Source organism: Rattus norvegicus, chromosome 16 (assembly GCF_036323735.1).
Source record: "Rattus norvegicus strain BN/NHsdMcwi chromosome 16, GRCr8, whole genome shotgun sequence".
In the NCBI taxonomy this organism is placed as follows: Eukaryota; Metazoa; Chordata; class Mammalia; order Rodentia; family Muridae; genus Rattus; species Rattus norvegicus.
The window spans coordinates 63,202,760-63,228,300 of record NC_086034.1 but is presented as its reverse complement, the minus strand read 5'-3'; the positions used below and the strand labels follow the sequence as shown (position 1 = coordinate 63,228,300).

The 25,541-nt window shown below is 42.6% G+C and overlaps 2 long non-coding RNA genes across 4 annotated transcripts; one reads left to right on the top strand and one right to left on the bottom strand.

Moving 5' to 3' along the window:
* Positions 1–5,876: 5,876 nt before the first annotated feature.
* Positions 5,877–16,571, bottom strand: LOC134482392 (uncharacterized). 2 transcript variants are annotated; one of them, XR_010058422.1, is made up of 2 exons: positions 16,323–16,571; positions 5,877–6,963 (listed from the first exon to the last, which is right to left on the bottom strand). It is a non-coding gene; the product is annotated as an uncharacterized LOC134482392 (long non-coding RNA). The 2 variants fall into 2 exon arrangements; XR_010058423.1 differs by having other exon boundaries at positions 5,877–7,105; positions 16,323–16,459.
* Positions 16,505–19,749, top strand: LOC120097469 (uncharacterized). 2 transcript variants are annotated; one of them, XR_005494886.2, is made up of 3 exons: positions 16,505–17,166; positions 17,488–17,673; positions 19,444–19,749. It is a non-coding gene; the product is annotated as an uncharacterized LOC120097469 (long non-coding RNA). The 2 variants fall into 2 exon arrangements; XR_010058424.1 differs by having other exon boundaries at positions 17,488–19,749.
* Positions 19,750–25,541: the final 5,792 nt, after the last annotated feature.

Here is a 25,541-nt window from a genome sequence, read left to right as displayed (position 1 = left end):
TTGTAATTCCATTAGACTCATAGACTATGACCTAAGCTCGGTTGAATCAGACTTCTGGAATGCACGGCTTTCAAGAAAGGAGGCTTCACTAAAAATAATCAGCACAGCTAGTTCCTACAGAGACTCTTCAAGTGCTGCGTGCATGGGGAGGAGAGGGCTGAGAGGACGCATGCCTACAGAAATCTACCGGCTTTGACAAGCTGTAGCGCCCATTAGTGACGCTGAAAGTGCATTATGTTATCAATGGTTCATTCCAGATCCAAGGAGTTAAGTTCTAGAGTGCCTGTTTCTTCAAACAGTAAGGCACTTATGAGAGGATTTTTATTTTTAGTGTTTATTTATGTATTTATGGGATGAGATGCTTTTATATGAGGGCCCCTGAAGTGATGGCAGAACTCCGAGGCAAGTCCAGCTGGATGGAGCTAGACAGAAACCGCCTGAGTTTCGTGGTCTGCATCTGTAGACTTTCTCTTTTGTCGTTGAAGGATAAAAGGACAGATAATGCCTGAAAACACACAGAACGGATCATTGTGTGGCGGTACATGCATTCCCTCTGCAGTTTAATGTTTACACCTGTGTAGTTTTATGGTTTTTTTTTTGGGGGGGGGAATCGAACCTGGGACTGAGCTTATGGTTGATGGATATTTTACCATGAGGCTACCTGATAGCCTGCTAAGCTTATTTGACTTATTGTTAGAGGTTTTATGTACAATATTTAAATAAGTCCATGATTGTGAGGGTCTATATGTCCTGTTTTCATAATTTCCTCTTCAATAAATGTGGGTGATAAATTAATATGATGATAAAATGCCATATATAGCTGATGAAACAATTAGCATAGAGAATAAATCTTGGTTTAATTTCAGACAGGTTAAATTGTAAGTAATTAACTGTAAATAATTAAATTTCCCTTTATTTTATTTTATTTTTTTTACTCAGTGATCGTGATTTTCATGAATAGTGATTTATCCAGGTATATTGCTAAATGATCTCTGTTTATTGCTGAAAAATATTCCTTTCCATTTGCGTACCAGAATCTATTCGCCCTTCCACACGTTAATTGGCCTCAACTTGGGGTTAGGAATTTAGCTCAGTGGTAGAGCGCTTGCCTAGCAAGCGCAAGGCCCTGGGTTCGGTCCCCAGCTCTGAAAAAAAAGAAAAAAATTGGCCTCAACTTATTGACCGTCTTTTTCTGGGTACCTATATATGAAAACACCAATTTTTGTTGCGAGATCTACAAGGGTATTTTATTAAAGTGCTATTTATTTATCTAAAAGTAGAAGCTGAACTTTAAGTTCACACAAAATATAGTATGTAAAAACAATATGTTCAAAAGCTTATCACACAAGAAAATTTTATCATTAACTTAATTTTTAATTTACTTTAAATTGTTTATTTAATTTATAATTTATATAATTTACAATTTAATTAAATATTTTATTTTATTGTTCATTTGTTTTGAGGAGCTAGGAGTTGAACTTTGGGCATTGGGACACTCTACCTACAAGGCTCATCTCCAAATCTATAATCTTAACTTTTTAGAAAGTTATACAGGTGCTGGAGAGATGCCTCAGTGGTTAAGAATACTGTTCTTCCTGTGTGTATGTACTATGTCCATGCCTAGTGCCCACAAAGGCCAGAGAGAGTGTCTGATCCCCTGGAACTGCAATTGTGCGTCACCATGTGGGACGAGCCCTCTGGCAGGGCAGTTGAGCCATCTCTCCAGACCCTGTTTATATCACACACACATCACTTTTCATCGAAGGCTGCTGGAACTCGTTACCAGGAATGACGCAGGCATACATCCTGGGGCCATGGAGATGGCTCATTTCATAAAGCGCTTGCGTACAAGCATACAAATAAAGCAGTTCTCAGAGAAAACAAAGAAAAGGTGGATACTGTGGTGCACACCTGCAGTCTAGTTCTAAGGAGGAAGAGGAGTAGGAGGAAGAGGAGGAGGAAGAAGAGACAAGATTATCCCCAGAACTCTGCCCAGATAAAAATGGTCTGGTTCAGTGGTTCTCAACCTTCCTAATGCTGTGACCCTTCCTTCCTTCTTGTCCTGATGACTGCCCCCACAATCATAAAGCTATTTTTGTTACTACCTCGTAACTATAGTTTTGCTATTGTTATAAATTGTAATGAAAATACTTTTGGAGTTAGAAGTGTGCCAAAGGGGTCATGACCCACAGGTTGAGAACCACTGTCCAGCCAAATAGTCACGTTCTAGGAGCTGTTCCTCAAGAGATAAAGCAGAGGATGATGGGGGTTGATCTCTGGCTGCTGTACACCTACATATGAATATATGTGCATACACACATACACCCATGCATGCACACAAAGAGAGGTGACAGGTTAAAGCTGCTGCTATTGACTATCTCTGGAAACAAGAACTTAGAATCCATGAGGGCCATATAGATAGAAACACATATCAAAACATTGTTGAAGAGAACAGTGGGCTGCCAGCTAGTAACTGAGGGATGGAGGGATTCAAACTTCTCCTCTGGGAAGCCATCATTATAACCGGGCAAGCAGGATTGGGGATAGCAACATCAGCACGTGAAATTTTGTAGAGTAGAAGGACATCGTGTCTAGTTCGTCCCCACTGTAGTGGTTAACTGCCAAGGGTAAAGTAGGAGTTTTTGTAGGAGAACAGATGTCCAGATACCACCTTAAAAGACTAAATTTACCTCACCAGATGCAGCACATGTCCTTCAACAGGAGGCTGTAAGGAAAAAGCATGACATCACCCCCGTGTTATTCCTCACACAGGAGCGTAACAGGAAACCAGTCAGGAGGGAAACTGAAAACACGCAACTGTGACACCAAATGCTTGATCTGAAGTCTTTAAACTGTCAAGCCCAGAAGGAAACGTCCTAGGCAAGTATCTGGCGGGACCAGACTCTGTGTGTGTGTATGTGTGTATGTGAAGATATTCGTAGATAGGTATGTCATGTGTGTGACAGGGAGACAAATGATTACATTAACTGTGTCCTGTGGGTCAAATGCTACCATAGTATTAACACCAAGTTTCTAATTTTGAAAAAATTGAATGTAGCTGTGGGTAAGTGGGTCTTGTTTTCAGAAAGGAGGAAGCATCAAATATGTAATTTATAGGCAATCAGGTCAGATGATGATGCTACTGCAGTGGTGTGTGTGTGTGCGTGCGCGCGCGGCTGTGTATGTGCATGTGTATGCATGTGTGCTGCATGTGTGTGTGCATGTGTGTGTCTGTGTATATACATGTGTGTGTCTGTGTATGTGCACATGTGCATGTGTATGCATGTGTGTGTGAATGTGTGGGTATGTGCACGTGTGTGCATGTGTGCATGTGTGTGTGTATGTACATGTGTGTGTCTGTGTATGTGCATGTGTGTGTGTGTGTGTGTGTGTGTGCGAGAGAGAGAGCGAGTGAGCGAGGGTAATATAAATGAAACACAATGTTGATATTTAGAGGCTCTGAGTGAGTAACGTTATCATTTATTTTCAAAACAATTTTGCAACTTTTCTGTATTTGAAATCATCTCAAAATAAATGATAGCAATAGTAAGAAGAAAGGCGAAAAAAGATACACAAAGAAGCATGATTGCGTGTTAGCAAAGATGTTTATCGTGTTTCCATCTCAACTGTAGGCTGCATGTTACTCAAAAACTCCACTTAAATTTAATCCTCCGTATGCTCTTATGATTTACACCTACTCCACCACACACATGGATTTAGCTTTATCATGTCCTTCCACTTACATTTCCCAAGCTCCCCCAGGGGCTGGGGCCCCATCTCTGCCTGTGTCACTCACTGTCCCCACTCTTCTGTCATCATACTGCTGTGCACAGATATACTCCGCTGGGCTTCACCAGCAGCTGCATGGGATCCAAAATAGTTCCCAATGAGATAGTGACTGTAAGACAGCTGTAGTCTCAAGTGACTTGGAATGTCACATGCTTGTCCCCAAGGGCTGAGTGTACCATGTGACAGAGGAATTCTAAAAATGGCTGTGTGTGCAGTCTGGTATAGAAGCCCTGAGAACTCCAGGGCCAGAGTCTGCTCTTGTGTGAGTACAGTAAGATGGCATTAGATTTAAAACATGCAATATTTATTACACATTGATTTAACACCTCTCTTCATGCTTGGGTGCTTTGGGAAACCACTCCTTTCCCTTTAGTTTGGTTTGCGCATGTGCAGGTGTGTGTGTGGTGTGTGTGTGTGTGTGTGTGCGCACGCGCGCGTGCGCATATGTGTTTGCATGTGTGTACATGCACATCTGTGTATGCAAACATATATGTATAAACATGCACATACATATGTATGTATACATGTGTGCCTGTGCACATGTACATATGTGTGTGCATGTGGTTTGTGCTTCAACTTATTGTATTTATTTGCTTTTTGTTTTGGTTTTTTTTTTGTTTGTTTCTGAGAAAGAGACAGAGTTGAAAAATAAGGCTCAAGCTGGCCTTGAACTTGTGACTCTGCCTCAGCCTACCGGAACACTGAGCCTGCAGGTTTGTGTAACTATACCAGAAGGGTACTTCTGCAGTGTTGGGTAGAGATAAGAGAATCCAGCCAATGTGGCACTGGCCTCATGGGGTGATTGGGACCAATGAGTCAGCTCCGTGTGGCAGTTGGAGTGAGACTACTGGATTCTGAGCTTGAAGGGTGGGGCGCTGAGATGGGTTGGCCGTCTCTGACTAAGTGCACAACTTTCCAGTGCCTGCTGCCCCTGGGACATGAGATTAGAGGGAGCTGGTATTTCCTTTGGTCTCAAGACAGAATAGTACTTAATTCAGTCTCCTATCTCTCACCACTTTCTTATGTAGCCCAGGTTGGCCTCAAACACACAGTAGCCAAGGACATCCTTGAATTCCTGATCCTCTTGATTCTACTTCTTAAGATCTAAGGTCACAGGCCGTATCCCCATGTCTGGTTTATGTGGCTCTGGGATGCAAACTCACCCTTCATACTTGCCACAATCCTAGTCTGACTTTCTCCAAATTTTCTAGAAAGTGCTTTTCTGATACGCCAGCAGGCATTTTGAATTGGCATCAATCAAAATCCATACCTAATTTGTCAGGCTTTTTGAGTCTCAAAGTCGTTTTTTTCTTTCACCTTGTTTCATGAGGCCCACTAGTAACTTTCTGCCCTTTTCCTTTCTTCCTGCCACTGTGAGACCATTTCCTGAATTTATTTCCATAGGCTGGACCATTCTATGCTGAGAAATATTCCTGATCCCTTGTTTGACAAGTCAGACTGGGAAGTTACAGGAACCCATTTTCTGAGCGTCATCTGTGCCTCGGGCACTTTAAGATCTGTCTCTGTGTTAATAGCACGCCTTTGGACAAAGCCTGACAGAATGCCTGATATTTACAAAACATTTTAGGAAACAGGAACCTTGGGAATTTTAAATCCACTCTCCAAATATTGAAAAAGAAACATGTGACAGTAGAAGTTTATGGTTCTGTCAGTACCAAATAATCTGACACTGTGTTTCATCTTTATTTATCCCCAGAAAACAAATGTAAACCATGATGCAAAATCAAATGTAAAAATCTAGTAAGATCGTAAATGGACAGCCTTCAGACTGACTCACATCCGTCTCTGCCCTATGTGTCATTGTGACATCAGTCTCAGCCGCTGTCTTTTAGTAGTAGGAATACCTGGCTTACTTGACAGATATGGTAGTGCACACCTTTAATCCCAGCATTTGGAAGGCAGAGGCAGGTGGATTCTGAGTTCGAGGCCAGCCTGGTCTACAGAGTGAGTTCCAGGATAGACAGGGCTTCACAGAGAAACCCTGTCTCATAAGACCAAAACCAAACCAAACAAACAAAAAGATTAGCCGGCAGATATAACCAATTAAGGCAACTTCAGCGCGTTAATTCTCTTAGTCTTTGAAATAACCGTATAAACTAGGTTCTATTACATCCTTTTGACAGAAAAAGGAATGATCATGAAGAACCTGCAGAGGCCCGCGGAGTGTGACTCAGGATCAACAGGACACAAACTCAAGTCCTGAATGCTGACTGCAGAGTCTGGATCTCTAGTGATAGCGTCAACACTGAGTCTTCCCTTAAAAGAAAGGGCTCACCTAAGAGGAAGTGAGGGCTGACCTCTACTGCGGAGAGGTTTGCGTTCTGTTCTGCCACCTGGTGGCTGTCATTGGAAACTGTTCCTGCTCCAAGCTCGTGTGTTGAACGTGTCACGTGACCCTTTCTTTCGCACTCGCAGTTGCAGCTATAATTAGGCTTGCAGTAGATAATCGATCTCTTTCCATTCTGTCGTCCCATATACTAAGACCTTTAAAAGAAATTCCCACACGTGGGGCCAGAGGGCACTTGAGTGTCACATAAGCAGTTTTTTCTTTGCCCCCTACTGTGAGCAGCACCTCAGCTTCTCAGGGTGGACAAACAGCAATCTCCAGGCTTGGCTTGGAAATGTCAGCCAGGGTCTCCCTTGTCCTAGCGAAGCTCATCTCGCTATTGTTTAATTGGTTTACAGGATCTTGGGAGTCAGGTTTTGAATATTCCTTCTTGAGAGTTCCTTGTTCCCAAGGCTGACTATAGCCACAATCCCAGTTTTAATCGCCAATCCTGCATTTCATCCATTAATCCTGCACGGTCATCATGGACCTATTTTTAAGACAATGAGAACACACATCTATCTGTACTGTTGGATGGAAATGATTAGGCCATTATGCTAACACATAAGACAGAGTCCATCTTTAATGCATATAAATGTAATCGTCTGCTAGAGGGTGGCTCCCGACCGTTCTCCCATCTTCTTCATTTTTGTGTCATCTGCTTGGAATCCATTCATACCACAGACATCTTCTGAGCTCAGGGGCGGGCTGGTATCTTGGCTGGGTGATGTAGACAGAAAAGAAAGTCCTGGTGAACACTTGAAAGGCTTGGCGTGGTTCCTTCAGAGGGTCAGGAACTCTTCTGATCTGTTATCGACTGCGCCACCCTGGCTCAGAAGGGAACACATTTGGAAGCATCAGATAAAGCAGCGTTCTATGGGTACCGCTGACGAGAGCGGCTTGTTGTAAGCAGAAGAGTTGGCAAGGCGTTGTGAAGGGCCTTGGCTGAGCTCAAAGCGTTTGTAGAATCTGGTCAGAAGGAAAGAATAGGAAAGCTGAGGAGAGGAATAAGAGCTGCAGAACCTGGAGTGTGTGTGGCTGGGGGGGGGGGTGTCTTGAAACAGTGGCAAAGAGGAAGGACAGCAGAAACCAGCATGGGGGAAGAGCTTAGGTGCCAGTATCATGATAGGAAGTGTGACTGCATCTATTGAGAAATAAAAGAACAGCCCTTCAGGCAAAGGAGGCAGAGGGCCGGGTTCCCGTGAAGCTGTCCATCCAGCTTTGTGACGTGTCTGGGCCAAGCTTGGGTAGCTTTCTGTTATGGATGCCGAAATGTTGGTTTTCTAACACAGTGGTGACGAGGACATGGACATTTTAAATACGAGATATGACTACAGAAGCCAGTTCTGCAAAGCTGTGTTTCATGAGATCAACGCCTGTGGATCATTAAAAGGGAGAGAAAAGTAACCCAAGATAAGGAAATAAAACCATTAGAAGAAAAAGTGAACCCCAAAAACCTAATAAGGAAGGGCAAGGGGGAGGGGGAGGAGGAGGGAGAGGAGGAGGGGAAGGAGCAGGAAGAGGAGGAGGGGGAGGAAGAAAAGGGAGAGGAGGTGGAGAAAGAGAAGGAAGAAGAGGAGGAAGTGTAGGGGAAGGAAGGGAAATGATAGCTTTGAGATCCCAGAATAGGTTCTGTGGGGTGAGTAGGTTCTAAGGACGGCCATGTGAGAAATGGCCTCCCTTGAATGAGGTCTGAAGGAAAAGGAAAGGAGATCTGTTGAAAGATAACTGGTGAGCTTCATTGATGTCCTTGGGAGGTTAGAGAATTAAAAATGACCCAGAGACCATTTCTACACTTGATGTCAGCCAAAAGGCCAAGAAGCTAACAAAGAATAGGTCTCAAAAGTGATTCAGTGATTCACCAGAGGCTCACGTGTTCTTCTCATTGATCTAGAACATCTACTCCTGGACACGCTTGAGAGGGCAATCCTGGATAAGCATAAACACATGCTACAGTACTGCATGATAGAAAATGAACTAGGAACCAATATACTTTTCTTATACCTGAAAGAATTAATAAATAAAATATCATGCTTGCCAAGAATGTTAAGGACTTAACTAACCACTTTTATAGCTGTAATTACGTTAAATTAAAAACAAAGATGCTGATTCATAGTGTATCATTCCAGTTTTATAAAAAGAAAACCTCCATGTGCATAGAAATGAAGACAATAAATATAAATTACTAATTATAGCTTTTTGCAGACAGTGAAGTTATTTATATTTATTATCCCTTAGACTTTATCAAGCACTCTAATAAATTTACACAATCTATACTATTCTAACAAAAAATAAATAAATGCAATAAAATACAGAAAAGGAAATGACAGCTGGTTGGCTTAAGTTATAAAAAGTCTTGCTAACATTTATATTTAAATATAGTTTATTTAATGTTATTGTTATGTAAACAATAATATTTTAGCATGAAGTTAACTCAGGATTAATAAAAATGAGAATATACCTCTTTTAATTTCAAGGTCTAGCATAATAGCCATGATTCAATTAGCAACTCTATTAAATTTCTGGCGGATGGGACACGATGGAAAGGCAGGATCAGTTCAACTTGGGTAGTCTTTACTAACACTGTGAAATGGAGTCTCAGAACGGACCTATAAAGAAATTCAGTGTTTTAGAGTGCTTTCTGAACTAAATTACTTGCCCAGGTTTATGATAGGAGAGCCTTGTGGACGCCATATCAATATGCACTATGGCATTTTAATAAAGTTATATAATTAGGCCGCGCATGTCTCTTTTTTGTTATAGTACTGATTATAGAATCTTGAAGCATAAAATGAGAACAATGAAAATGTCTGAGGTCAGAAGATACAACTTAAGTGTGCTTTACTTGGTAAGATGCTTCCTTCCCACTAGATCCAGATATAGAAACACTATCTCCAGGAAGAGCATTTATTTCTTAAGTCATCATGTGCTTAAGATATAAGCTTGTTTTATATATGTATATATATATGTATATATTTACATGCACGCGGTACACACATATATATGTAACAGTGTAGCAGCTAGACAACAATATTACATATCAACTTTGGCTTGCTGATACTTAATATTGTATAATTAAGTACTTAATTTTCTTATATTATAAATATAATATATATCACATATACATATTTCTTGTTATAAGAACAGTTTCCTAGGTCTTTTTCTTCATATCGATTCCAGGTCAGCTGATGTGGGACAGGGTCTAAAACCCCACATGTTAATGTAGAATAAGCGACAGTGTCCTACTAAGTGCACATGATTCAGGAGACATTGGCTTTAGAGGACAGACTGTTGCCTAGTGCCTTCAACATCTTGTCAGATATTGTCAAGAGTTCTTCCTCATCAACCTGTCCTCTTGGGAACAACCACAGTCTTGGGGTTGTTAGGTCAAGCAGAGCGTTGACAAGGGCTACTTGTCATCTGTTTTTCAAGAACCACATTCGTTGAGCCTTAACTTCCTAATGTCCTGTTTCTACCTCCCTCCCCCTCAGTGAAGGGGGCCTGCTCTTCTCCATCTCTTCTCTGTCCCCCTTTAATCCCTCTCCACCCTAGCTTACTTGTTATCTTGGACTCTAAAATCTTCTGGTCAACATGCAAAAGTTAATATCATTTTCCAGCTGCCACACTGTTACAGATAAAGGGCCTGTGGCTAGCTTGGCGCTTACGTTTCTCTTTTGATAACAGAGCATGTTCCTGTTCCAAAGACATTAGACCACATGGGTTCTACGTAGGGATCAGCTCAACAGCACTGTATTGAATGAGTTGTGTAGATATTGTCTGTAGCAGTGGGGCTTTGCTGTCAGTTTGTGGAGAACAGCCTATACATAGTCTTGGCCTGTGTTATTTGGGGATTCCTGTGGGGGACCCTTTGGCCAATCACTCAATTGGATGTAACCCAAATTTGATACAGAAAGCTTCATTTGGTGACAAGAGATGTCCAGTTGGGACTCTGTCTTCCCCATTGCTTTGCAATTTTATTTAGTTCATATATATATATATATATATATATACATACATATATATATATGGAGATTTCTACTGTTTAAGAAAAATGTATTTATTTTATTTCAAGTGCATGTGTGTTTTGCCTGTGTGTATGTATGTAATACACATATGTGCCTGGTACCCACAGGGGCCAGAAAAGAACACTGGATCCGTTGAAACTGGATTTTCGGACAGCTGTGGACAGTCAGATAGGTGCTGGAAATTGAACTTGGGTCCTTTCCAAGAGCCACAAGTTCTCCTAACCACTGAGCCAACTCTCGAGTCTCTGAAAATAACTCTCAGTGATAAATTATCTTAGTCTGTCTTTGCTGTTATGACAAAATTTCTTCAGACAGGAAGAGTTGTAAATTAAAGAAACTAATCACTCACAGCCATGGAGCTGGGAAGTCTGAGGTTAAGGTACTTGTAGGCGAATGTCTGGTGAGGAACTGGTGCCTTGAATGTGGCAGAAGCCTGGAACAAAAGAGTTTAGGTTCTCAGACCCTGTTTGCGAAGGCTCTGAGCTCTGGGCTTGGGATGTCAATCACTCAGTGACCAAGCCCTTGCTTTTGTTAGTTGCCAGCACCAACGTGGTAACTCACAACCGTCTGGTATTCCAGTTCTAGGGCAATCAACTCCATTTTCTGGTTGGTCTTCCTGGGCACCAGCATGTATGTGGTGCAACATTCACACACATAAAATCAAAACAAAGTCTCATAAAACACCCAGCAGATTTTCAGTTATGGTGTTTAGAGACACCACTTGCTAACACAGCTGAAGAAGAGGTCACAAAATCCTGGGGCTACTCTCCATCTTCTCGAAGATAGGAATCATTTGGGTGGCATGGGGGAACAGCTGCTATATTTGAGAGCGGAAGGTGTAGGTGATCATTGCATGCAAATCATTTGAATGCTTTCTCTGCTTTGAAAATTCAAATGCCTGGGGTGGTGGACTGGGTCCAGAAGTGGGAAAAGGAGCTTTTACCTGTCCCCTAGGTCACATTGCTCATTCCCAACTCATTCTGTCACCCGGGTGCTCATTCAGAGGGGCCAGCTCAGAGACTGTGCTGCTAAGAATTGTGCATCTCTTGCTGGTTCATCTCTGATAAATAGAGCTCTCCTCTCTGACCTGTTTTGTCCTACCAAGGGCTCATGCCCATTTTTAGCCCCACTCTTTCTGCATTTTAAGACACCTGTGGTTACCATGCCATGCTCAGACAAGATGTGTTCCATACATACATTTGGTAGATTAAAATGACACCCTCATGCAGTATTTACGTGTATGTTTGTGTGTGTGTGTGTGTGTGTGTGTGTATTTATGCCTTGATAGTATTGCACATGCTCCCTAACATACAATGATGTTATGTCCAGATACAGCTATCACGGATACAGCTAACAGAAACAGCATAATTTGGAAATACACTTTCAGGCTCTGCCTACCAGGAGTCTTTTCTCAGCAGCACAGCAGTACATTGTTGAATCTTGGCTGCTTTCTCCTCTCTACCTCATGTTCAGTGGCTGGTAGGGACTATGACTCAATCCTGACCAACGCCACAAGCTGTCTTGGTTTGTTTTTCTGTTGCTGTGATAAAGCATCCGATCTAAAAGCAATCTAAGGAGGAGAGAGTTCATCTGGCTTAATGACTTAAAGTCTACCATTGAGGGAAGTCAGGGCAAAAGTCTAGAGGCAGGAACTGAAGGAGAGACCACGGAAGAAGGCTGCTTACTGTCTTGATCCAAGGCTCATGGTAAGACACCTTTCTTATACATCTCTGGCCCACCTTTCTAGGGATGAACGCTGCTCAGTGAGTTGGACTCTCTTCTTGAGTGTGTCAAGTTGACAACCAAAATTGCCACCACTCAAGGGTCTTACCATTTCTAGACAACCTGGGAAAGCATCAAAACTAACAGTACAGCACTTCCCATTTATAGCACTCTGAAAGCAAACCACTGTAAATCAGGAACCTTCTGTAAGTCCAAGCGTCAATATTTACAAAGATACAACAAATTGGAGTTTTTTTTATAGTTTCTTAATGAGATGACAATGCTTTGATGTTATGTGTAAATGTGAATTTTAAAAGTTTGAGGGTCACTTCTCTGATGAGTACAGACTGAGGGATTCTGTAGTAGAGTGAATGTTTTGACTGAAAACTTCATTTTTGCCCTGGGAATGTTACTGGTTTTGCAATGACAGCACAGCCAGAAAGTGCCAACACCATGGGAGCCATGGTGCACACACACATAGTAAGCACACACAATAAATAAGTGGACATATAAAAAAATGACAAGTTTCCTAAAACTTATACTATCTCTATCTAAATATATATTTCTTAATGAACAAAGAACCATAAAACATGTAAGGAAATCATTAATAAATATTCAAGAAATTAGCAAATATACAAGAAAATTATTAATTTGGGGAGACTAAAAATGATTCCAGATTTTAAAAACAACTACATTTGTTTATTTTTTTTGTTTCTTTGTTTCTTTAGTTACTTGTGTGTCCATCTCTGTGTGTGTTTGCCATAGCATGCGTGAGGAAATCAGTGGACAACTTGTTGGAGCTGGATCTCTTTTCTCTTCTTCACCATAAAGGATCAGGGGATTGAACTCAAGTCTTCAGCTTGGAGGCAAGCATCCCTACTGCCTGAGTCATCTCACCAGCCTGGATGATTCCGGTTTGAAAGGAAGGACACTGTGAGGATCTTCTTCACGAACCATTTACTGATTTACTCTGGCAAGTGAACACTTGAGAGTCAGGCTCTCTCTCTCTCTCCTCTCTCTCTCTCTCTCTCTCTCTCTCTCTCTCTCTCTCTCTCTCTCTCTCTCTCTCTCTCCCTCCCTCCCTCCCTCCCTCCCTCCCTCCCTCTCTCCCTCCCTCTCTCTCTCTCTGCCTCTCTCTCTCTCTCTCTCTCTCTCTCTCTCTCTCTCTCTCTCTCTCTGTAACGAAGTTTTCTGAGGGAAATTTCTTTCGAGTGTACAGCCTGCCACACCATCCTAGATTACCTCCTAACTCTCCTAGATCAACTCATCATGAGCAGGTTTTTCTCCTACCTCAAAGAAGGAATCACTTGCGAAACACATCCCTCAATAACAGAACAAATTAATGGGCCATGTTGGCCATGTGGCAAATATCGACTGGTTTCAGGGAACTCTGTGGAGCATTAGAAATGTGCCTGAAATTTGAGGGGGGATTTTGGCCGAGCATTCAGACGGTTCCATTAGAAGGTGATGACTGACTCCATGTGACATTTTGTGTCTTCCAAATACACACATAGCCTTCGGATGTCTTCAGTAGAAAATGAAAATACATTTTAAGTTTTGCTTTTACACACTTTGTCAGAATTTTTATTCTTTACATCTTTTTGTAAATTTTAAAATGACATTTCTTTAGCTACTGAAGGTGCTTTTTTTTTACTTTTGTATCTTTTCCTCTAATGTCTGGCAAGTTTGCCTTGCCCTAACGGTGAGGTTCTGAGGTGATGATTTTGTTTCTTGTGAGCTGTGTGTCTGAGTTTTATTATAACAGGATTGGAAGGTAACATCACTGCTGAACCCTGTGGTTCCAAAAGGCTGGTATCTCCAAAGAAAGAGGCATGGCCCCATTTCCAGTCAGGACAATGTGAGCCTGGCTCCAGGTCTCGTGAAGAAGGGGAGAGTTTATGTCCCCGCCTAGACTCTGACTTACTCTTTGTGACTCTAAATCTGGTATCTTACCTACCTCTTGGTAGGATCTCACTAATCATGACCAAGGAAACTTGGGGATGGGGCTTCTTGAACTTCCAATCTAGAATATGTCTGTATCAGACAGATGTCTTAAATCTGTGGCCACGTATTAGGAAGGTGAACATGACTGTATTAGTCAGAGGTCTCCTGAGGACTAAAACTAATAGGGTATCTATAGTTATAAGAAGGGATTTATTATACGGGCTTACAGATAAGAAGTCTGTAGCTAGGTGGTCTTGCAATGGCTGTCGGCAGGCTGGAGAGCTGGGGAAGATGGCAACTATTTAGTTCAAGAAGCTAGGAGCCTCAGAACAAGAACTAATGATGTAGCCAGTCTGAGGCTAAGAGCCTGGTATTTCCTTTGAAAGCTACTGATGGGAGGCCCCACTCAGCAGCCCAAGAATGGAGCCTGATGTCCAAGGCAATCGCAGTATCAAAAAGCACTCCTGCTTTAAAAAGCAGTGGACGTGTCTCTGCATGAGCTCCTTTATCTTTTGTATGCGCCTCTAGCCTGCTTCGTGGGGCCACCCACATTCACAGTGAGTCTTCCCCACGCAGTTCACTGACCCACATGCCAATCTCTGTAAACGCCTTCACACGCAGCCTCAAAAACACGCTTTACTAACTCTTCAGGCATCTGTCAATCTAGTCAAGATTAATCATCACACCGTCCAATTAGTATTTATATTTTTAACTACTTAATTTAAGTCATGATCTATAACAAACCCATGGATAAAATGAATATATCACGGACAACTGCCCAAACACTTGTCAGAATAAATTGCCAGCAACCACTATTTATAACTGATGAAATTGAAAGTTTCACATAGGCAGAGACACAAATTTGTTTAGAAATCATCTCAAGTGACATGGTATTAGCACTGATACTTGAGAGTATCCCAGCATTTATCGACATGAGAGTTGGAAGTGATGTGGACACTCGGGGCTCAATACCTCTTAAGCCCTTGGTCAGGAGATCTGACATGGGCCTCAGTCTGGTCTCATTTCCTCATCACCTAAGAGAAGGAAACTGGGCTTCAGAGGGCAAAACAAATGGGCTGTGTTTCTTGCAATGGCATCATATGTAGATTTTATCAACACAGACAAGAGATGCCCATAAACATACAAAAAGCTTTCAGAACACCAAACAGATTGGACCAGAAAAGAAATCCCTCCTGTCACATAATAATCAAAACACCAATTGCACAGAACAAAGAAAGAATATTAAAAGCCATAAGGGAAAAAGGTCAAGTAAACATACAAAGGCAGACCTATCAGAATTACACCAGACTTCTCAACAGAGACTCTGAAAGCCAGACAATCTTGGGCAGATGTCATACAGACCCTAAGAGAACAAAAATGCCAGCCCAAGTTACTGTATCCAGCAAAATTCTCAATTATCATAGATGGGGAAACCATGATATTCCATGACAAAACCAAATTTACACAATATCTTTCCACTAATCTAGCCCTACAGAGGATAATAGAAGGAAAATTCCAACACAAGGAGGGGAACTACACTCAAGAAAAAGCAAGAAACTAACCTCACAACAATCCCAAAAGAAGAGAGTCACACAAACATAATTCTACCTCTAACAACAACAACAACAACACGACAAAACAGGAAGTAACAGTCATTGGTCCTTAATATCTCTCATCATCAATGGACTCAATTCTCCAATAACAAGACATAGAGTAACTCACTGGATACGTAAACATGACCCAGCATTTTTCTGTATATAAGAATTGCACCTCAGTGACAAAGACACTACTTCAAAGTAAAAGGCTAGAAAAAGTTTTTCCAAGCAAATGATCCCAAGAAACAAGCTGAAGTAGCCATTCTAATATCCAGTAAAATAGACTTTCAACCAAAGTCATCAAAAAAGATAAGGAAGGACACTTCATATTCATCAAAGAAAATCCACCAAGATGAACACTCAATTCTGAACATCTATGTCCCAATGCAAGGGCACCCACATTTGTAAAGGAAACAGTACTGAAGCTCAAGGCACACATTCATCTCACACAATAATAGTAGACTTCAACATCTCACTCTCACCAATGGACAGATCCTGGAAACAGAAACTAAACAGAGACACAGTGAAACTAACAGAAGTTATGAACCAAATGGATTTAACAGATGTCTATAGAACATTTCACCCTAAAACAAAAGAATATACCTTCTTCTCAGCACCTCATGGTACCTGATGTAGTCTTTCTTAATCACTTGCCAATTGAGATAGAATTTGGAACAAAATGTGGGAATAGGGACCAGGAAGTGGGAGGGGGGAGTGAAGATAGAGCCCAGGAAGATGCCCACAGTTCAGACTCCTGAGACTAGCTTCAGAGTACAGATCTAATTTTATTGTTTATTGTACAAATATATATATACACATATATACATATGTATATATATGGTTATGTATTCAAAGGCAAATCAGGGTGCAATCTGTGTTGTTTAGCCAAATCTGACTCACCTGTCCATGCGCCTTTAGGGGAGGGTCCAATCCCCCATGGAGATTCCACAAAGACAGAGGAGCCACCCCCAGCCTCAGGTCCTTTGTGCTGTCTCCCTGCTATGCTGGGAGACACATCAGATCACACACTGTGTACAGTGGATCACGATTCTTCAAGGAGTCCCAGGAGCCTGTGGCACTTTGCTCTCCACCCCACTTCTTCCTTCACCAGGTTTACCCCCTCCACACACACACAGCAAAAGAGCTCTGGACTCTTCTAGATGACTCTGTAGGTCCTGAGTGGCCAGGAGATGATGATCAAACAATGGCGTTGACAGTTGCCTAGGAGCATAAACAAAGAAAGAAGTCACCTGCGACTTTTCTTCCCTAATAGTCATGTTTGCATGTGCCTGCACATAGCCATAGAGACAGCATAGAGTATAACATGTAATATTTGATACACACACACACACATATATATATACATATATATATACTTATTTTTACTTTTCTGGAAAAGCTATTTGATTTTTCTGAGATTTCTTTGTAAATTAGACAATGGAGGCAGTTATCTCACTGTCATAGGGGGTAAATGTGGTAAGGGGTAAGGCGCCTGACTCACAGGGGGCATGAGGCAAATGCTGGTGTCCACTGTATTTATCCTCAGCATCACTTCCCTGTGGAAGTGGTACCTCAACCCTTTCGTGTCTGTTGTGAAGCACAGCTCAGGTCCTCCATCACTCAGGAGTGAGGAGTAGAGTTGATGGAATTCAAGTGCTGAACTAAAAGGCTTGGAAGAGCATGCGATTCTGGGAGTCAGTGTGCAAGGGCATCTCAGGGTCTGGCAAGAGCTGTTCCTGAAATGGTATGACTATGCTATCCCGGGTACATCCCCAGAGAATTCTGTATCCCACCACAGAGACACTTGCACTTATTGCTGCATTATTTATAATATCCGGGAAGCAGAATTAGCTTCGATGCCCATCAACAAATCAATGGATAATGAAAATGTTTACCACACGATAGAATATTAGTCATATATAAAGCAAAATGAAAAAGTCAGGAAAACGGATGAAGTTGGAAATTGCTAAACAAAGTGACTCATAATCAGAGAAATGAATATTGTATTTTCTCTTTCATATACAAGTCCTAGCCTTGTTTTGCTTTTTTTATTTTTTGAATGCAGACTGCAGAAGTAAGGGGGTCCTGGAACTCCCACCATGGTTCCAGGTCGATTCCAAATGAAACATCCTTTAACAACAACTACCACTCCCAGCAGGAATGCTGGGACAGGAGATCCATCAGCAACCCACAGAACCAAGGGAACCCCTCGCTTTCATAAGCTTTTAAAAGGAAAGGGCCTTTGACTCAGGTGAGGCTTCACTACAAGGTGAGTATGCCGTCAGGCTGCTTCAGATCTTAGCTCTCAATAGTGCTGCATTCATAGGCTCAAGGCCTGAATCTCGAGTGGACTTTTTCTTGGGCTGACTCTAAGAGAGAGGAGTTCAGAGCTCAGAGATATGATAGTTTCCTGCTGAAGGACCACACTTCCCAGCTTCCTTTGCGGACTCTGGAAGTCGGTTCCGCCATTATGAGGCAGCCTCATCCCATCTTCTGTAAGCATTTTGGCCATTGGCTTAAGGTCAGGGCAAGCTTCTCTTTCTTTCTGCCTTCGGTCTTTCTATCAGCTGCCTTAAGTAATGCAACATGATACGAGGCTGTAACTAAGTGAAAGGTTAGCGAGAAAAACAGACACAAGAGAATGTATGACTTAAGACAGCGCAAGCCCTTATTTTGGGGGGAAAGCCTGCAGAGGGGCCTCTGTAAGATCAGAGCTCACAAGCTGAGGTAGTAATGGGGCAGAGAGGAGGCTGGAGGAAGTTGAAGTCTCCTTTGCTGGCCCCACTATTGGCTATGGGCTAACCAATGAGTTAGTAAAAGAATGTCAGGTAATTGATAAGCATACCCGGAGGCTGGCCATTACATGGGGTCCCTAGAGCAAGACAGTCAAGAATATAGAGAAACGAGTTACTTTGCGGAGCTAATTACCATAGTTATGGGAAATGCCACAGTTCACCCAAAATGGAGGAGTTTTACAAAATGTCCTGGCCCTGGCTAACGTGCAGGTTGGTTCCTGCCTGGGATGGCAAAAAAGTTTGCAGGGTCATGTGGGTAATTCCCCGTACAGTGACAGCGTTTGGGATCTAACATTGAGAAACTGGAGCCTAAATTGCAATGGCCACCCCATGTGGTAGAGATGCAGGAAATACAGAATGCATCCTAAGGAAAGCTGAGCCCAGTGGAGCCAGCCCAAGAGAAAGACCACGCGTGCTTCCGGTCACGGAGCTACAGATGCAGCACTGTCCAGATGCCCCTTCCATGAACCCCACAGGTCAGATTCACCGCAGACGGACTAGTGTTTGTCCTACAGCGTTTCTTTAGTTAGTATTTCTTTTCTATGCTCTTGTTCTCCCTATTTAAAATGGGTATGTTTACACCGGTGCAATCAGCTTTGGGAAGCCTTGATTTAACGGGGCCTCGTGGCTAAGACTTAGATCTATTTCAGAAGAGACTCGATTCGGATATTTGAATAACACAGGGGCTGGTAAGGCTGGGACTTCTTGAAGTCGAGCTGAGGACATTTCTCCTTAGGAGGTGGCCGTGAGGCTATGGCAGCTAGGGAGGACCGTTAAGGTTTGGATATGCAATGGCCGTTATGGGTTCGCATGTTTGAACATTTGGTCTGGAGCTGGTGGAGATGATTTGGGAGGCTCTGGAACCTTTTGGGCATGAGGCCTAGGTGATGGCCGTAGGATTCCAGGGGTGGAGCCCGAGAGTTACAGGCTCCCTGCTTCCAGTGATCAGCACCGTATTACAAGCAGCTGCTTCAGGCTTCTGCCACCACAGACAGGCGTGGTCCCACTACCATGCCTCTCCCACCATGACCAACTATGAATGTGAACGAAAACTAAACCTATCCTTTCCTAACGTGTCTCTTAGGTGTTTCGCCACAGTGAAAGCTGCCTCTCTTAATTAACTTAGCCTAATAAAGCCCAGCCGTTGAGATTATTTTTAAAAAAATCATAAGAACACAAATCCGCACTCTTTTGAAGCTATTACTAATTATCTGAGATATTTTCAGTCAGTCGGAGAACAGATCTGACGTTGCTACACTATACTCGTGGACAGTGGACATTCGCTTTGGTTCATCTGCAACACAGAGCGTGTAATGAAAGTGGTCAGCGAGGGCTTCAAGCATTAACGTCAACCTGCTATGCTGAGATCGAGTCTGTAGGTGGCAGCACAAACTCGGGTATGGAGGAAATGGCACCAAGTTTAGTTTTAGTGGCCTCAAGAAGACCTGGATGCCGTAAAAAGACAGTATTTTACTTTCTTCACTGCACCATTTGGAGCCTTTTAAGATCACAAATAGTAACTTGAAACTATATTTGTGTCTCTATATTATTCTTTCTTTAAAGATTCAGACCTCACTACTTGCAAAACCACAGCTTGCCTAGAGAGGACATCAAAGCTATTGGGTTTGAATTTTGCTTTATTTAATTTTATCTGGCTTGTGTATTCTTGATTTGTCTTTACCTGTCTCTGAGACTTCATATTTCCCGTGAAAATGTGTAAGCGTATCTCTTGTAAGAAGCCCTGAGTTTTACATTTCCTTAATTCAGTCTGCAATCTCTTACCCAACTTTGGAACTCAGCTCCCATACTCCCACCCTGCCAGAGTTCTCAGTGTATGTGAGAATATGGATTTCCTATCTTTTCTCACGTTTTGTGTTTATTTCATTCACCATTGTTTATTCGTCCCCCTTTCCAAATATTTTTAAGGGGCTGGGGATTTAGCTCAGTGGTAGAGCGCTTACCTAGGAAGCGCAAGGCCCTGGGTTCGGTCCCCAGCTCCGAAAAAAAGAACCAAAAAAAAAAATATTTTTAAGCTTAAACAGGGCCAGGACTTGAAGAAAATTCTAACTCGGGGATGGTGGCATAGACCTTTAATCCCAGCATTTGGGGCAGAGGCAGGTTCAAAGCCAGCCTAGTCTTTGTAGTGAGTCACAGGACAGCCAGGGCTACACAGAGAAACCCTGTCTCGGAAAAACAAAACAAAACAGAACAAAACCCCAAATGAATAAAAACCCAACCCACCCACCAACCAGCCAACCCTCTTTTCTTGCCCTCCTCCCCTCTCAAGCAATACAAAGTCAGAGAATCCTCCATTTTGCCTTGTAGTTGAATGTGTCTGTCTCTCTGAGCTATAACTCATTCATCACTCTGCCCCAGGGGACACAGCATTGCTCCCGGGCGGGCTCCTGCCACCAGCAGTGCAGATGCTCTAAATGCTTCTGCTTTCTTATTTACTCTCTCCTCCCTAACTGGACATTTTATTGGTAAAACTGGGGAATCCTCACCATACATAGTTTTTGTAACTTTTTGGGAAGAAATGTTATGATTAAGACAATAACAATCACATAAAGAATATTTAGCGATTATAAACATTTTTATTTTATGTTTTCCTCTTTGAAAATTTTGAGCATGCGTGTAATATATCCTGGTGACTCTCTCCTCTACTTTTTATTTATTTTATGTGCCTGAGTGCTTCGTCTGTGTGTATATTGGTATGGGGCATGCATGTCTGTGCACCTTGTGCACCCGCGGTCTCTGTATTCACTTCTATTTATTGCAAAGAAACACTTCTCTGATGAAGGCTGAGAATAGCATTTGCCTGTGGAAATGGACGTAGTTGATAACTAGTGTTCTTTTTTTTAGATATAGTCTGACTACATAGCTCAGGCTGGCTTTGAACTTGTTAATGTAGGGAGGGCTGGCTTTCAAGACCCAATTCTCCTGCTTCAAGCTGTGTGTCTCTATATCTCTTTCACACACACACACACACACACACACACACACACACACACACACACACAGAGTTATCTTTCTGAGCTATTTATGTGGTAAACCACATACATCGTGACCCTCACCCTTGAACAATTCAGTGTGTACTTTCCTACAAAGAGCGATACACACAGAACAAGTGTCGATTTTCCATGACGTCATTTCCCATCTGTGGCCCATGCTCCCGTTTGCAAGCTGACACAGTAATATCCTCCTCAGTACTGACCACCCCTTTCTAGCTCAGGGTACACTGTGGGGTGAAGAATCATTTATTTGTCATGCCCTTTAGGCTCCTTTCATCTGTAGTCTCCCTGATGTGGCTTTGTTGTACTGTGGTTAAATAGAAGTGTTGATTCTTAGCTTGTGTTTCCCTCAATGATACAATAAGTAGCAATGATCTGTTGCCTCCAGTGCTGTGTGTAGAGAGAATCTTTATTGTATTGTGTGGAAGCATCACCTGTCAATAAAAAGCTGGGGCCTATTAGCAAAGGCAGGGAATAGAAGGTGGGAGTTCCTGTAGACAGAGGGAACTCTGGGATAGGTTCAGGCACAAGAGATTCTCCACCCGGACTGTGAAGAGATGGGCATATGAAACTGAGGAGAGGTAACAAGCCGTGTGACACACACAGAGCAGCATAAATGGGTTATATAAGTTTCGAGATAGTCAGGGAATGAGCTAAAGCTTATGGCCTAGGCATTCATAAATAAATAAAGTCTTAGAGTCATTATTCTGCGAACAAAGAGGCCAGGTAAAAAGCTTCCGGCTACAGCTATGTCTATCTCTGGGGGGTGGGCAGGTCTTAAAAGCACTGCTTTGTGAGTGGATTAGTACTCTTTTGATGATGCCAAGGGAGCTACCTTGTTCTTTCAATGTGAGCTGGCCTTCACCAACACTAAGTCTGCTGTTAAGTGTGTGAGAGAGATTCAGAGACAGATTAAGAGAGAGATTGAGAGAGAGACATTAAGAAGCATTCCCCCACATTTTCTGCTTTAGTTAACACCTTTTTTTTTTTTGAAGAAGAAGAAGAAGAAGAAGAAAAGAAAGATTGGTTTATGTATAAGTTCTTGAGAAACCATAAGGAGACATGGGTGAACACAGAGCTTCTTCTATAAGCGTCCCTTTCCTGGAGGCCTTCCTTTTGAAAGCCTGTTGATGGACTACACATTCTAACAAGAGAAGAACTCCAGAAGGGACAGGAGTGGGGTTCCAGTGCAAATGAAGGAAGCCCACCGTACAATCTCATTTCCGTGGATGACACCTTAAAGCTCTGTCTCGGAGAGGTTCCAGTTTCCATCGTCTTGCTGTAAGGAAACACGCTGACCAAGCAACTCAGGGGAGGGAAGGAGGTTATTCCACTGCCAGTCATGGTCCATCTAAGGAAAGTCAGAGCAGTGACTCACGCAGGAGCATGAGGCAGAAACCCTGATCACTTGATAATTAAGACCCGCCCCCCCCACGTGCCCATAGGTCAGTTTGATCAGGATGATCCCTCAACTGAGGCTTCTTCTCTCAGACAACTCTAAACTGTGTCGAGGTGACGATTAAGGCCATCCAGGACATACAGGGAGAAACTTTGTGGGGACTTTGGGAACAAATTATTTATGGTGATTTTTCTGTACCCATCAAATCCAAATAAGGGGTCACGTAGAAGGGGTGCAGGTTAGAGATCCTGAATCTGCTACCCGTGTTCACTGGGATCCAACAATGATGTAAGCCTGTGGCAGATGGCGAGAGCCAGGTTTCTCCCCACCGGAGTGGGAAGTTAGACAAGCAAGGGCTCGATGATCCATATGGCAGCAATGGATTAGAGTTTGAGATGTGACATCAGTGGGAACTCATTCCAGTTTCATTTGGATACACGGTTATAGGTGGAAATGTTTAAAGCTGTGCACATAGCTAAGGTTAGCACATATGCATATTTTTGGTTTAATTAGTGAGAGCCCGGAAACTGTAATTCTCTAGTAGCATCCTCCTAGTATACAGTTCTTGATTTTTTTAAATGTTATTCTTTTTTTCCTGGTTATTTTATCTATTTACATTTTAAATGCTGTCCCCCTTCCTTCCACCACCCCACCATTGATCCCTCTCCCATTTGCCTCTAACAGGGTTCTCCCCTACCTACCCACCCACCCACCCACTCCTGACTTACCACTCTAGTATCCCCCTACACTGGGGCATCAAGCCTCCAAAGGACCAATGGCCTCCCCTCTCATTGGTGCCCAACAAGGCCATCTTCTGCTACATATGTCACAGGAGCCATGGGCCCACCCATGTATACTCTTTAATCTGTGGTTTAGTTCCTGGGAGCTCTGTGGGCTAAACTCACAGTTCTTGATTTTGAATACCAGCCTCTGGTACAGAGAGCTAGGTAGGGCTCCTTGAGAAGGCTCACTGCAGGACTGCAGCTGGAAATAGATGAGAGGTGGTTGGTCCATCCAACAAGTGGGGCCAATAACTGGGGAGGTGCTTCAGTACAACAGGGCAGCACTGGTAGAGATCCATCAAGAGCACAGATATTAAATGACAGCACTCCAGGAAGTCAAGGTGGGATAATTGCAGCTGCAAAGCCTTCCAAATGTAACACAGGAGTATACCACACAGTATAAAATAATATCTGTGGGCCGATCTTATGGCAAGGAAGTGCTTAAATGAATGAATAATCAAATGGATTGGCGTGGGCAAATGTCCTCCGCCATGGGCCTGAAGGGAGGGAGTATAACTGCCTTCCATTTTTTAATGCCTGAATGGTTACAGCTTTAAACCTTGCCTCCTCCTCTTCCTCTTCCCTTCTGGTGTGCTAGGAAGAAAGGCTATATGGTAGCTTATTTGATGGCTGTAGGAAATTCAGACTCTCAACTCAGTCCTTAATCACCATAAATAGTTTGCCTGGAAAGTCCACACAAAGTAGCTTTCTGTGCTGTTCTCCTCCTCCCATGCCCAGCCAGTTTTTAGGTATAATTATCTATCTATGTACCTATCTATGTATCTACCTATGCATCTACCTATGTATGTATGTATGTATGTATGTATGTATGTATGTATGTATGTATGTATGTATGTATGTATCTGTCTGTCTGTCTATCTATCTATCTATCTATCTATCTATCTATCTATCTATCTATCTATCTATCTATCTATCTATCATGCATATACTGTGTGTAGGTGGTCAAGGGAGCCAAAGAAGAGGCATTGAGTCCTCTGGAACTGGAGTTATGTATACTTGTGATCTGCCTGACATAGTGCTAGGAACCCGACATGGTCCTCTAGAAGAGCAACCCACACTTGTAACTACCGAGCCATCTCTCCGATCCACAGGTGTCATTTTTCAGGACTATTTAGCAGGCTTCCTTCTCATCTGCAGTGGAAGCCCCTCTTGCCCTTTCTGATTATCTTTTACTGTTTAAACACGTAGACTGTCAAATGTCAGAGACCCAAGCAAAAGGCACACATGGGGTGAGTGCTGTGTCCTCTCGTCCCTGCCCCCATGTCCCACGCTGCTTTGTTTTGTAGCCAGCTTCAAGGACAGCTGGTTCTCTACCCCTATTTCCCTCATTGTAAGTAGAAAGATATATGTTTCCTCATTTTCTTTTTTGCAGAGAGTTAGCATCGAGCAATACTGGTTTTTACTTTTGGCAGGACAGCATTGGGAGCTGAATGCAAGGCCTTGCTTGCTCTACTAGTGAGCTAGCTGCAGCCAAGTGATTTTTTTCTTTGTTTCAGTTGCATTGCCAATTTTAAATCACTTAATGAATTCATTCCAATTTGCTTTTTGCTGCAAGCGCATTTATTCACACTTAGACTTTACAGATCTATCAGCTAAGATTCCAACAGGAGACACAGACATTCCTTAAGGATCATCTAAGGAGATGTCTTTCTGTCTCTCCTAACAAAGGGACTTTCAGCCACTTATAAGGCAGAGTTCAGTGGATAGGGATGAAGCTCTGGGCGAGTATCCCAGAGTCCAGAGCCTGAGTCTGATGGGGAAAGTCTGCTTTGGTCACCGGAACTATGAAGAAGAATTGTAGAGAGTTGATTGTGTTTAAGCAACCCCTTCATTAGTCCAGAGGACTTGCCAGGTGATAAATCCTCTAACCTTATCTCCTGCAGGGTACCCCCAAATAGTAGTTCTGGAGGTAAGAGCCCATAATAGAGACTTTGGTCTCTTTGGTCTACCTGGTCACTTTGTCCGAGTGGAAGGACAGAAGGGGGCATTGCACTCATTTGTGGTACCTATTTAAATGGCATTATCTATAATAATATGTATTCTCATCATAATTACTCTATGTATTCTTATTTTCCCCCATTATTTGGCCTTGTGATTTAAAATGATCTTTA